General features: G+C 50.8%; 1 long non-coding RNA gene across 1 annotated transcript; it reads right to left on the bottom strand.

Moving 5' to 3' along the window:
• Window positions 1–8,441: 8,441 nt before the first annotated feature.
• LOC118178578 lies at window positions 8,442–10,708 on the bottom strand. The gene is made up of 2 exons (XR_004756203.1): window positions 10,071–10,708; window positions 8,442–9,691 (listed from the first exon to the last, which is right to left on the bottom strand). It is a non-coding gene; the product is annotated as an uncharacterized LOC118178578 (long non-coding RNA).
• Between the last annotated feature and the right edge of the window lie 2,353 nt (window positions 10,709–13,061).

Here is a 13,061-nt window from a genome sequence, read left to right as displayed (position 1 = left end):
TTTCCAAGGAGCCACAAACAAACAACTCCCAGTCTTTTTTTTTTTTTTTTTTTTACCAAATATAGATGGCAAACAGGCAGCTGGACGGGACCAAAGGCTCCTGCGCCGTGCCACCCGTTCGGTGTCCGGAGGTGCCACGAGCACGCGGCGCTGCGCCCAGCTGGGCCCTATCCCCCCCACTGCAGCATCAGGCCCCTTGCTCAGCACCACTGCGGCAGGATAAGGCCTCAGGGGGTGTTGGTGAAAGCAGGGGGAGCTTGGGGGCACAGAAATGCTGGCCTGGGTCTGTAGGATGCTACCTGGGTCTGTGTGTGTGTGCGTTACCTGCTTCTCTCAGAGCAGGCAACATGTTCTGCTAATCAGGGGCCGAATTTTCCTGTTGTTCCTCCCGCTGCAAGTCAGGAGCAAGCCCTTCATTAATCAGGAGACAATTTTGAGGAGACAACAGCCTCCCCACCTCACAGAGGTTCACCACCTCCATCGAGGCTCAGCAAACAGGAGCAACTGCGAGGGCTCCACAGCCAGCAGCCCCTCCGTAGCCTTCATGTGCTGCAGGGCCTTAGGCCGGCCTCCAAGGAGTCGGTCGGGTTTTCCTCCCTCCTAATCAGCAAATTGTAACCTGCTCCTTCCCATATGCGGCTTGAGTAATGGTCCTGCCGTATGTCTGGCAGGGGCACAGGCCAAGCTTTCACATATGTGATTGCATGCACCCGGCAGGAGCGGGGAGCTGAGGGAAAGGCAGAGCCAGGGAAGAAATTTGTAGCTTTTGGACAAAGGGCCTGCAAAATAACATCCCTCCCTGACCCCCTTTGGCATTTTGGGCCTTTTCCACAAACAAATCTCTTCAAAACTGTCTTCTCCAGGACGCTTGCGTCCTAAACCCAGCAAGAAAAAATGAAAATCTGCTTTGGGCTCTGCACCTGGTCCTTCTAACCCCAGGCTGACACAGAGGGGTAGCGACCTATCTCATCCTCAAGGTCACGAGCTGAAATCTTTCTAGGACTGAGATCCAAAGGGCACACAGACCACCTACATCAAGTAGTTCCCAGAGATGAACCCGCAGAAAGAGATGAAAATAGTCCAAAGTGTCCTATCGTCCAATAGTCCCTGTAGGACTGGGCAGGACACAGAGCCTGGCCTTCTTGGAGACATCAGCCTCTTGGTCTTGGGCTTAATTCCTCTCTCTGGAGGGGTGCAGCCCCCACATGAGTTGAACTCCAGGCTGGGAAACCAAGACGTGGCCTCTGTGGTGCCCCTCTGGAGCCGGGTGGGAATTTCCCTTAGGGAGCATTCCCTTAGGGAGCGCCGCTTAGAGAGCAGCACTGGGCATCCAGGCTCCATTTACTGGGTTTGGGAGTATGGAAGGTGGGGGAGCCATAGGGAGCTCAGAGCCTGAGCTGCCGGGCTCTAATCCCTTCCCAAATTCTCTGTTAACCATCTTTTGAGATGCTCTTTTTTGATGGAAAAATAAAACTCAGTATTTTCCTTTCAATTTCTGTTTGTTTGCTTACTGAGAATTTTGGCATTTTTCTACTCCCCCAGAAATTGAAGCTCTGCAAACTGCTTCTGGGCTTGGTTACTTCTCTGGTCAGGATGTCCTCACTGCACTGCACTTCTCACACATACAGACCAGAAAACAGCAGAAATGCTGTGAAAAATGTAGGGGGAGGTGCTTTATCCAAAACTTTGTGGTAGTGGAACCCTGGCAGCTGTGTGTTGTTGCAAAAGGAGTGACAAAAGTATATCCAAACCACAAAATTAAATATACTTAGGTATTGTCGTTATCCTTGTTCTACAGAGGATGAAGGAAACTGGGAACAAGCAGGTAGGTGACTGACCTGAGATCACTCCAGCAGCCAGAAGCAGAGATCACCTAAATCACAATGCAAAGCCTTCCCTGCCAAGAAACATTGCTCACAGACAGACCTGCATCGCCTGCATGAGGGCTGTGCAGCTGGGCTGATGCCACAGACCTTAAAGTGCTTTGAAACATATTTATTCAGATTTATGCAAACACCAGGGCCATAGACTCCAAGCATCCTTGGCATACCCAATAAATACACCCTCAATGGTATCAGTACAATCCAAGATAACATGGTGCTAGTGAGACAAGTGGCATAAAAATATCAGCCTATCCTCACTGCTCCCCCTGTCAAATTTTCTCTCTTTCCAGCCCTCTTCAACCTGTCATTTCCAGGTGGCTGGTGAAGTAGATGAGGTTAACAACATCACTGAATATCACCATCAGACACAGGGAACTTTAGAACAGGGCAATGCAGCAGTTGTGTATTGGTGCTTATCCTCAGTATTTTAATGTATATAAAACTCCGGAAAATCATGGTGTGACCAAACTAAAAAATAATTTACAAAAATGGGGTGGGGAACCTTGCTAACGCATCCTTGCAAATTGATTTTATTTGCATACATCCTGCTGCAGTAGCCTGCATTAGAAAATGTGTCAGCACAGTCCAGTGTTTCCATAGGACCTGCAGGGTAACCAGGCTTTAAGTATTACTCACTGAAAATTAAAGCCAAACTGGACTCCTGCCTTAGGAAACTCGCCAGATTTCTGCTCTTAAAGGAATGATAAGCCTTTGGGATGCTGCTCTTCTGACTGTGCAAAATCAGGGTCAAGTCTGGGATACGAGCGCCTCATTAAATAGCTCCAGTGCTACCTCCCTCAAATCTGAAGGGAAGTCTTCCTCTAAGAGCAGGACCAGGAACCACCAGCAAGATGAAGGTGTGCTCCTGACAGCCCAAACGGATTATTTGAAGACAAAAGGCTTTTTAGGTGTTCCTCCCATGCTTGTTTTCATAAGAAAGCAAGCCTTCCCAGTCCTTTCCATTAAGCTCTCTGGTCCAAAATAATCAGTTTGCCTCAGTCACTCAAGGGATGGGATGGTAATGGGGTGTGCCACCCGAGAGCAGAATCTGGGTCTTCTTGTAAGTACTGTATGCTAAAGCTGGCTTCCTCATGCCATTGGAAAGCTGCCATGATTCTGTCCACACACAAACCAAAATTCGTCTGCTTTGCACATTTCCCCATTAATCCGGCCCGCTCTCCCACTCGTCTTTTCTCGTTTGTGATCAGCTTGGAAGATTTTGTGCTTTTTTTTTTTTTTTTTTTTTTTTTTTTTTTTTTTTTTTTTTTTTTTTGTCAGGGACAGTCTAGTTGCTCGCTTATGACAGCACCCAGAGTGCTGCAGGTGCCCAAAGGGAATTCCTGCAGTGAAAATCACGGATGTTGTTCTGCGGAGACGCAGATAGTGGGGAGTGATAGAGTGCGAGTGGCACCTGGTGAGAAAACAGCGGAGAGTGGCAAGGAGCCACGGCGCACACTGATCCGACATATGTTAAGTGTGTAGCAGGAGCAGCAACGTACGCACAAAAGAAAGGAGGAAGCCTGCAGGCACAACCTGATGAAATTACACAGGGCTTGTACTTGGGTTTGCGATTTTCTCCTCATCACTTTCCTCCCTTTCTGTTCCTGCAGAGGCCATCCCCACCTGGCCTCTCCGCGTGGCACAGCCCTTACCGGCCAGCTCAAACCAAAGGCCACGGTCAGTACTAACAGCTTGGCCAGAATTTTCCCTTACACGGGGGGAAATTTGGCGTGAAGCTGGTGGTGCTGGCTTCACATGGCAGAGAGCAGCTCTGCAGCGTGCCTGTCCTCAGAGCAATGCCTCACCATCAAACGAGACAATTTCAGCTGAGCTGAGAGCTGAGCTGCCTTCAGGCTGGGACAGGCTCAGGCGACGTCCCCGCTCCGCAGTCGGTCCCCCCTCAGCGCACAGCACACGTTTCGGTTTGATTGATTTTGTAATTGCTCGTTTAATTGAACAGTTACAGCAACACTATCAGGAAAAGGTTTCAGGGCTGGGAAGGGGGGCGGGGGGGGTGGGAGGGGATGGGGGTGGAAGGGGAATTGGAGCTGGGGAAAGAGCAAAATGGGTTTTTCCTTTTCTCTCACGATGAAAACAGAAGAGGAGCTGAGCTCCCTTTAGCAGGCACTGAGGAGGAGGAGAGCTGAAAACAATAAATTGCGAAAAGGAGAAAAATTATAAGTGGGTTGAAAAGTGTGGCAGGGCCAGAGGGTCCCAGGGACTGCTTAGCCTCTAACTGACATCCTCTTCCTGCTGGCTGTGAACGCTGGCATGAGGAAAATGGGCCACAGAGAAGGAAAGCCGGGAAGCTGTGTGGGCTGGAGGTGGGGGAGCAAGCAGCAGAAGATGCCTGTCTGCCTAAACAAGAGGCAAACGAGCAACGTGGAGAGATGAGGAAAGACATTCTTGTGTTGGAGAAGAGAGTGTCTGGAAGCAAAGCACATGTATAGGCAGGTCGGCGATTCAAAGGCGTGCAGGGTCAGGGGTGTACAAACCTAGTGGCCAAGGAACAGAGGCACACGGAGAGACGTATGCAAGGGAGAGATGTGCGCGTGGCATAACCTCGTACGAGAGAAATATCCAGGGAACGGGAGAATGGAGTCTACAGGAAAGTTGGGATGCACGGGAGTGAAAGGAGAGCACACAAACAGGAAAGGAAAGCAAGAAAAATAGGGAAAGAGAGAGGCAGACATATCCATAAAAGTAGGTGAGTGTGAGAGAAATCAGGGCATGTGTTAGTCAGTTTTATCACTGTGTCTGCTGTTGGATACGCTCTGCTATCAGCTTATGATTTGAGGTCGCCATTTCTTTGCACATCTGGAGCCGTGCCGTCTGGGGCTGCGTGGGCACTGCCCGCGTGTGTCTGTGCACTTTTTAGAGTCTTTCTGCCTCAGATTTGCATACGCTGCCCAGGCTGGTTTCCCAAGGAGGTGAACAGCCCCTAGTTGTTGGCACAGGGGCTATTTGCATCGCTCTTAATAGTGTTTGTGTACAATTGCGTGAAGGAGGACGTGTGTGGAAATCTACAACGTGCCCGTCTGTGCGGTGGGCACTGTGCACCGCCGCGTCTCGTAGTCCAGATGTGGTGGTGTCACCGCGTGCCCCTGTGTTATGTGTGTCTGAGCGCCAAGCATGTGCTCGTTGGGTGTGTGTCAGGAAAAGGACAGGAGAATCCAGACAGGGTCAGGGGGGAAGGTGCACACAGAGGCCATGGTGCAGCTCCAAAGCAAAGGAGATCAGGTTTCAGGAGAGCCTGGAGCTAGGGCTGGAGGGGGACAGGAGGTGGGCTCTGCTGCCTGCATTCCCTGGCAGGCAGCACAAGGCAGGTTTAAAGAATATCCTTCCATTTAGGAGTTTGTTTATTATTCTTAACTAAGCAGCTCAGACAGGCAAGCCGGCAGCACCGTATCCACATTGACTTCCCAGGAAGGCAGGGAAGGGAGGGACAGGAAGGCAGATTTCCAGGCTAAGGGACAAAGGGATTTATGTACCGCTGCGCTAGGGAAGGGGGCAAGGCTGCTTTGCCAACTATTTAGAAAGAAGGTGGAAGACAGTCAGCTTTGGGAGGTCGGAGTGGAAGCTGGGTGGGGTGCAGCCAGGGTATGGCAAACTGGCTCGTAGCTGCCGTGCTGTGCCAAAACCCAGCAGCACTTTTCAGTTCACTGCTACTTTTACACTTGGGAAGTTCGGGCAAACTTATTGAGAACCAGGAGCAGAGACTCAGGTGCATCTTCTCCCTTTTTCTAGGGAGAAATGGTCTCTTCTCTCTCTCCTGTTAAAATCCAATCAGGAGTCACAGGTCACCAAAATACTTGTGGCGATAGAAATTCCCTCACCTTGCAAGCATGTCCATACCAGGGAGTCAATGCACATTTCTCAGCTCTGGGTTTTGCATTGTCTGGCCCACCTAACAGATTTTCAGCTACTGCGGTGATAACCAGGAACACAGAAACCCAGAGAGAGAGACATTATTAGTGTGCATTTCTCATGGGGGGGGTGCCATGTATCTGTGGGCTTCCTTGACACGTAGATGATGGAGGAGGGCAAAGTTCTGGATGTCTAAGCAGTGCAAAATACACAGGAGCTGTTTTCTTGAATTCTGCTTTTGCATGCACACCAGCTCAGCTAAACATCGTCCATATGTGCAAAGATACATGGACCAGAATTTTGCAGCCAGCACCTTCCACGTCTCTGGGCTCCAGCGTGTAAGACAGAGCTGCAGATTCAGGCAGTGGGGCAGCCACAAGCAGACACCAAAACCTGCCCCACGTGCGAACGGGAGGGTTAGCGTCCTTGCAGCTCGGAGAGCAGGACTGCAAGGGAGGGAGTATCGTTGCCATTCTCCGAGTGCTGCTGTGTGTGCTCACACTGTCATGAAAATGAGGTCAGGGAAGGTCACTCAGTTCAACAGTATAAATCAAGGAGGAAAGGAGAGTGGAAGCCTGCAAATTCTCGGGAGATCTCACCGGTGGGGGGTGGCCAGGGAGAGCGGAGGAGCAGCTAATGAGGCCAAGAATGCCACACACGGGCGAAGCAGAAAATAACGGTGAATGAAAGCAGCCAAACGGCAGCAGCCAAAACAGAAGGCAGGAAAGCCCAGCCTCGGGTCCTTTATCCTGCGCTGTAACCAATGCTTCGTGTTAACTCGCAGGATTATTCTGCCAGAGCAGGCAGAAAGGCTCCACACCCTACAGTCCCGACCCGCTGACAGGAAACCTTTCACTGGAAACTTGCTTGCGTTTGGTGCAAAATGTCTCACTTCTGTTAGCAATTTGTTCCCCATCACAGGCATTCCTGGGAGAAGTTTGGCGGGGGTAGGAAACGGGCCAGGAGGGCTGCGTGCGGGGCGCTTCCACCTGGCGACCTGGTTAATAACACAATGGAGCAGACAGCCGGCCTTTCACCACCTCTGGCTCTCCTCCGTGTCCCTCATTCCACCTTTCACCCCCTCCCCCTTCATTTCTCCCCTTTCTCCTCCCTTTTGCCAGGCTCCTCTTCCCTCCCCGGTTTCTCTTTACCTCTCCTTTCATCCTTTTCTTCCTCTGCTGCCGTGTGCCCTCGGTGCATTCGGGCCTCGCTCTCCCCAGGCCTCCCAAACCCATCGCCTGTGCCCCGCCGCACCCCGAGGTGTGCTGGGGCTCTGGGCTTCCTCCTTGGGCTGGGTCTGAGGCTCCAACACGCTTTTTGTGATCAATTCCCCCCCCCAGCTCTCCCTGGACAGAAGTCTCCCTCTTCCCTTCCCCCTCGCTTTCTCTCCCTCACATAATATTTTCCATATGAAGAAACCTTCCTGAAGCCGCGCGCTGCCCTCTCAGCGAGTCTTAGGCGGGTTAGAGGAGACCCTGGGAGCCTTTAATCCTCTCTCTCTCGCTTGCTTTCATCCTCAGCCACAGCTGGACGCCCCATTGATGTGGAACAGACCAAACACCAGGCCTCTCGCTAAGCTGCTGCTGTGGGGCCTCTTCTCCTTTAGAGCCGCGCCGAGCCCATGGCCCATGTCCTGCGTGCAGAGTGCCGGTCCCGTGCTCCCCGCAGCCCCCGGCCCTGCCGCCTCCTCCCCAGCCAGGCTCCTCGCTACCGCTACCGTTTTCCCCGGCCACCTCCCACCACCCTGATATAAGACAAGCCCCCATCTCCTCCCTTATCCTGGCACTATCCTTTCAGCCAGGATTACTGAGCATCAATTTCCACTGCTTTGCAACCCCGCGGAGCACCAGGCCTGGATGAGGATGAGGCGTGCATTTGTGTTTCCCTGCTGAAGACGCATCTGACGGTGGTGTCCCCTGGCACGCTCCACTGTCTGGCAGAAAAGGCCTTAGGGCTGCAGCCTGCTTACAGTTTTGGGAAGAGGGGCCTTTGGCTGATCTCCTTGGGCACGCTGCAGAGCAAGGCAATGATGTGCAGCTTCTCTTAAGGGATTCTGCAGCATGCACAAGGCGGCCTCGCGCAGACACCTGCAGCGTTAGAACCCAAGGGAATGGTGTCAAGCTGCGACAGGGGAGGTTCAGGCTGGATATCAGGAAGAGGTTCTTCACCGAGAGGGTTGTTGCACATTGGAACAGGCTCACCTGGGATGTAGTCTCCACACCAAGCCTGTCGGAGTTTAAAAAGTGTTAGGACTGTGCTCTTAGTCATAGGGTCTGAATTTTTGGGTAGATCCGTGTGATGCCAGGAGTTGGACTCGATGATCCTTGTGGGTCCCTTCCAACTCGGGATATTCTATGGTTCTATGATTCCAGGGGAAGCTGGGCAGAGTGACAAACTGCCACACTACGCCACCTCCCACTGCCCAGGAGACCCCCACCAGCCCCTCACATGGCTACCCCCGGCTCCAGCCCCCCCAATTTCACTCCGGCCACGGGGAAAGAACCAGCGCGGCCCCGAGAAGCCAGAGCTCCAGGCGGCCGGCGGCCCTCGGAGCCCCCCGCGGGCCGGCCCCATTCGCGGTCCCCCTCTGCCCCCTAGCGGTCCTGCGGCGGGGAGCGGCCCCCTGGCGGCCGGGGACACCGGGCCGGTGGTCGCAGCCCCCAGGAGGCTGCGGCGGGGGTTTCGCGGCCATGAGGAATGGCAGCGAGGAGGTAGAGTTTCTGTGGAAGGGGAGAGAAGGGCAAGGCTGCACCCCCCAGTGGATGCGCAAGCAAAGGAAAGTTCAGGGGGCTTTGGGGATGTTCATGAAGTCAGCAGAAAATAGGCGGATTGATGATTTAGTTTGGAGAACTAAAAGGATTCAAGCTGTCAGAAACACGGCCTGGGAGGGGAAATTAAAAGGACTGGGGACGGTTAGTCTGGAGTGGAAAGGCTGTGCGGAGGCATGGCAGGAGCCTGCACAGCAGGAGAAAGGGAAGCATCTGTTCTCCGTGTCTGTGGCAGACACAGAAAGGAGAGAGGCGTTAAATAGCAGGGAGACTCAGGTGTTAGGGAAAGCTTTCAAGTCAGGATGATGCAGCACTGAATGCTGCAACCTGAACTAGTTAAAGAGATCCTCTGAAACGACACAGGAGGAGTTGATCCTACAGAGTGTCACTGGAGTGGATTAAGTGACCTCCTGAGATCCCATCCGTCTCATTTTCTGTGCTGCTGTAATTAAAATCCATATTGATCCTCTGTCAGAGACACAGCAAGAGGACCACCATCCTTACTTCTTTGCTGCTCCCAACAAGCTGGGTCCTGCACAGACATCTCATGACCTGTCCTGCTCCTGAGAGCTCCTCTGCTCCAAGGCAGGACTTCCAATAGGCATGGTAAACGTGGAGGCAGTGCCTCAGCCTTTCTCGCAGCACTGTGGCACAGTTCTTGGCTCAGTTTGCAGGCAACTTGTTGCAGAAACTGAACTAATTGCAGGCTCTTGGGATTTGTTCCTAAGAGAACCAGTGCATTCCTCCTTGTTATTGAGCATCAAGTGCCTGATGAGAGAGGGATTTGGGGAAAAGACAATGCGGAGATATCTAGCACAAAATGATTAGCCAAAACGTATTGTTAATAAGCTGCTTATTCATATAATTAGAAATTATTTGCAGCCAGGGTGTCAGTACAGTCTCTCTGCACTGCTCTGACGGAGCAAGGCAGGTAGGTACTGGCCCAAGGGAGACCACTGTGAGCACATCTGATGGTGGTGGGAAGGCAGAGGAATTTACTGCCACTTTATTTTGTTATTGTCACTGTCTTGAAGGGCAGAGAAAGGCACGGTAATTTCAAGGGGAGGGAATCTGCCAGGCCACACTGACTGGAGCAATGCTTCCCACTGTGTCAAGCACGAGGTGTCTGGGAAGCAGCAGCAGAAGCGTCCCTCTCCTGTGTCCCTGCAACAGCTAGAATGAGAGTAAGCACAAGACAAGTAAACCCTGCCATTTCTTGTGCTTCCCAAGGCAGCTACCCAAGGCAGAGATGGCTGTGGAAGAGCCGAGTCTACCCCTGAACTGTGACAGCCATGGCCAAAGATACTTTGGTTGTGGCTATGTGACCATCGTGGCTTGACAATTGAACTAGAGATTTCCACAGGTGGATTTGCTCTTGAGGAGAGCTGGCTGCATCCTGATTACCAGGAGAAAGGGTCCTAAGGGAGGCCAAGGGAAAGGAGGGGAAAAGCCACAGAAACCATTCCCCATTCCCTCCATTAGATCTGCCCAGCGGCTGCACAAACACAGGCATACGGCACTGCACCCCACCACATCTTCCTCCTTCCCATACCTCCATGGGGTTGAAGCCAAGCTTGCAAAGCACCGAGGCTCCTCTACAAGGAGAGGCTGAAGGTGCTTGGGTTGTCTGGTCTGGAGAAGAGAAGGCTCAAAGGCAACCTCATTGTTCTCTGCACCTTCCTGAGGAAGGGACACGGAGGTAATGGTCCCTTCTCCCCAGTAACTGATGACAGGACACATGGGAACAACACAAAGCTGTGCCAGAGGAGGCTCAGACCAGACAATAATAAAAATTTCTTTATTATGAGGGTGGTCAGACACTGGAACAGGCTTCCTAGAGAGGTAGTAGCTGCCCCGTGCCTGGCCGCATTCAAGAGGCATTTGGATAATGTCCTCAATAACATGCTTTAACTTTTGGCTAGCCCTGAAGTCCTCAGGCAGTTGGACTTGATGAGCTTTGTAGGCTCCTTCCAACTGAACTACACTATTATTCTGAGGCCAAGGGCTGGCTGACTTTAGTGATGTTGCTAGTGCAAGTGTCAGCACTCTTTCTGAGGCTGTCCCAGGGGTCTCTCAAAGACAACAGCTTGTCCTTGAATTCCAACACCTCGATGTCCTTATCAATAGAATTTAGCCAGTTCAGATGACAATTAAATTACTCAAGTATGAATTTGGTTGTTAAACTGTAGTGAAAGATTTCTGTGCTGAGCCAAGTAGTAAGCCACAAGGCTCAGTCACTTCCTCCAACAGTGCCAGTGTGGGATAGGAGGGTACAGAGAGAAGGTAACTGCTATTGCTCTGATCTGCCTTCAACACTGCCCCCTCTCTTGGCTCCAGCACAGGCACAGAGTTATGATTCCTCCTGCTTCTGCTCTTCTCTTTTCCAGGTAAGGAAGGGATGCAGCAGTATGAGAGGCAAAGGGATCCTGGGTACAATTTTTCTCCTGCATTTGTCTAAGATCCTGTATAATGCATAGTATCCAGCATTAGAAGAGTTTCCTGAAAGTCAGAAAAAGGTGAAAAACTTCTCCCTAGCAGGAGTTTTATACTAACACATTTGATAATGCGCTGAGGCCACTCAGGTGTGAACATTGATATGCTTCTCCCTGCTCTGCTGTGGTGGTAACAGGAAAGGAGAGGTGGAGTCCTTCTATCAAAAACCTGCTGCTGCACCTAAATCCAGCAGCTTCTTCTTCTCAGAACTCAGGACACTGTGGGAAAAGAATCACAGAATCATTAGGGTTGGAAAAGCCCTCCAAGATCACCTGGTCCAACCATCCCCCTACCACCACTATCACCCACTAAACCATATCCCCAAGCACCAGGCCCAACCTCTCCTTGAACACCCCCAGGGACAGTGACTCTACCACCTCCCTGGGCAACCTGTCCCAACGCCTGGCTGCTCTTTCTGAGAATGTATGTCTCCTCATTTCCAACCTGAACCTCCCCTGGCACAACTCGAGGCCATTTCCTCTAGTTCTATCACTGGTTATCTGTGAGAAGAGGCTGACCCCCAGATCCCCACAGCTTCCTTTCAGATTGCTGTAGAGAGCAATGAGGTCTGCCCTGAGCCTCCTCTTCCCCAGACTAAACATCCCCAGTTCCCTCAGCCTCTCCTGACAGGACTTCCAGCCCTTCTCTGGACACGCTGCAGGGCCTTGATTTTATTCTTGTAACAAGGCCCCCAAAAACTGAACACAGTGCTTGAGATGCGGCCTCAGAGAAGTTGCTGAAGGAGAGACAGAGAGAGCAGGCAGTGTGCGAGGTACACAGCTGAAATCAACCTCTGCTGGGACACGGCTGAAATCAGGGACAGGATTTAATCTGTGAAGGCTTCATCCCATAGTGGGTATGTAGTTTGTGGAAGATGTGTGTTGTCGTGTCTCTTAGCCAGGATCTATACTGTGCTTCTTATGCCTTGCAGTGGTCCAGTACCACCCTCTGTCATAAGTCCCTGTAACATCCAGAACTACACCGATGTGAGGAGAGCCTGGTACAGAAGGAAAGACAGAGATGAATATGATACCTTAGCCATCACTGATTACTGTCTATCAGCATATCTCAGCAAGGTTTGTACAGAGAGAAACACGGTATTGATGACACCCAGAAGGGGATGATCACTGTCACAATGCAGAAGCTGCAAGTTCAGGACTCAGTAGCGTGCTGCTGTCCACACTATGCACATTCTCATTTTCTCATGAATAATTGAGATTAAGTTGTCTGTTTCTAAGAGTGATTATTTCTTTCTGAGGAAAATGCAGGCCATTTTGTAGATTTCTACCTCATTTTTTTCTGCTTTTCGGTGGTTTGTAGTAACCTCTCCCAGGTTACTAAGAATCACAATAGCCATAGCAGGTCAGATCAAAGGTCTCCAACAGTGGCTAAAGCAGATAATTAGTTAGAAAGAGTATAAAAACAGAGAGGCACGAAAAAACGGTTGTCCAGAATACTCTCCTAGCCTGCAGCAATTCCCTGCAGAGGGCATTTTTATTATAAGAGCAATGACTAAATTCCTTTATCTCTTTAATTCTTCCATTTGTTCTGCTAACACATAAAAACTTTTGGTACGTGAACATCCTGTGGCAGTGAGCTCCACACTTTATGCATGCATGCATGCATGGAAAATTTCCTTTTCTCCTTGTATCCTAGCCAGTGACTTGCTTCTTGTAAGACAATGAATTATTGCTCCTGTGCTCTTTCCCTGCTATTCCCAATTTTATACACTCCTGCATTATCATCCCTGTTCTTTCCTTTCCAAAATGTTGTTTTAGTCTTTGCTGTACATAAGGTGCCCCAGATCTTTCTCTGTCTTGGCTCTTTATCTCTGATCACCAACTTAGCTGACTAACTCAAGAGTAGAGACTCCACAGGTTTCTGTTGTAATATGCTTTGATTTATTTGGGGGCATAGTTTTATTATTCTAAACGTTTTTCAAGAACACAAAATATTTGGAATTTCTTTTACTTAGTATCCCAGGTCAATTCGACCCTCCCATAGTTAGCTAAAATGTCTGTGAACTGGATTATAATACTGTGCTTATTCT

Source organism: Oxyura jamaicensis, chromosome 26, assembly GCF_011077185.1.
Source record: "Oxyura jamaicensis isolate SHBP4307 breed ruddy duck chromosome 26, BPBGC_Ojam_1.0, whole genome shotgun sequence".
Taxonomy (NCBI): Eukaryota; Metazoa; Chordata; class Aves; order Anseriformes; family Anatidae; genus Oxyura; species Oxyura jamaicensis.
Note: the sequence above shows the minus strand (reverse complement) of the source record. Positions and strands in the feature narration are given on the sequence as shown.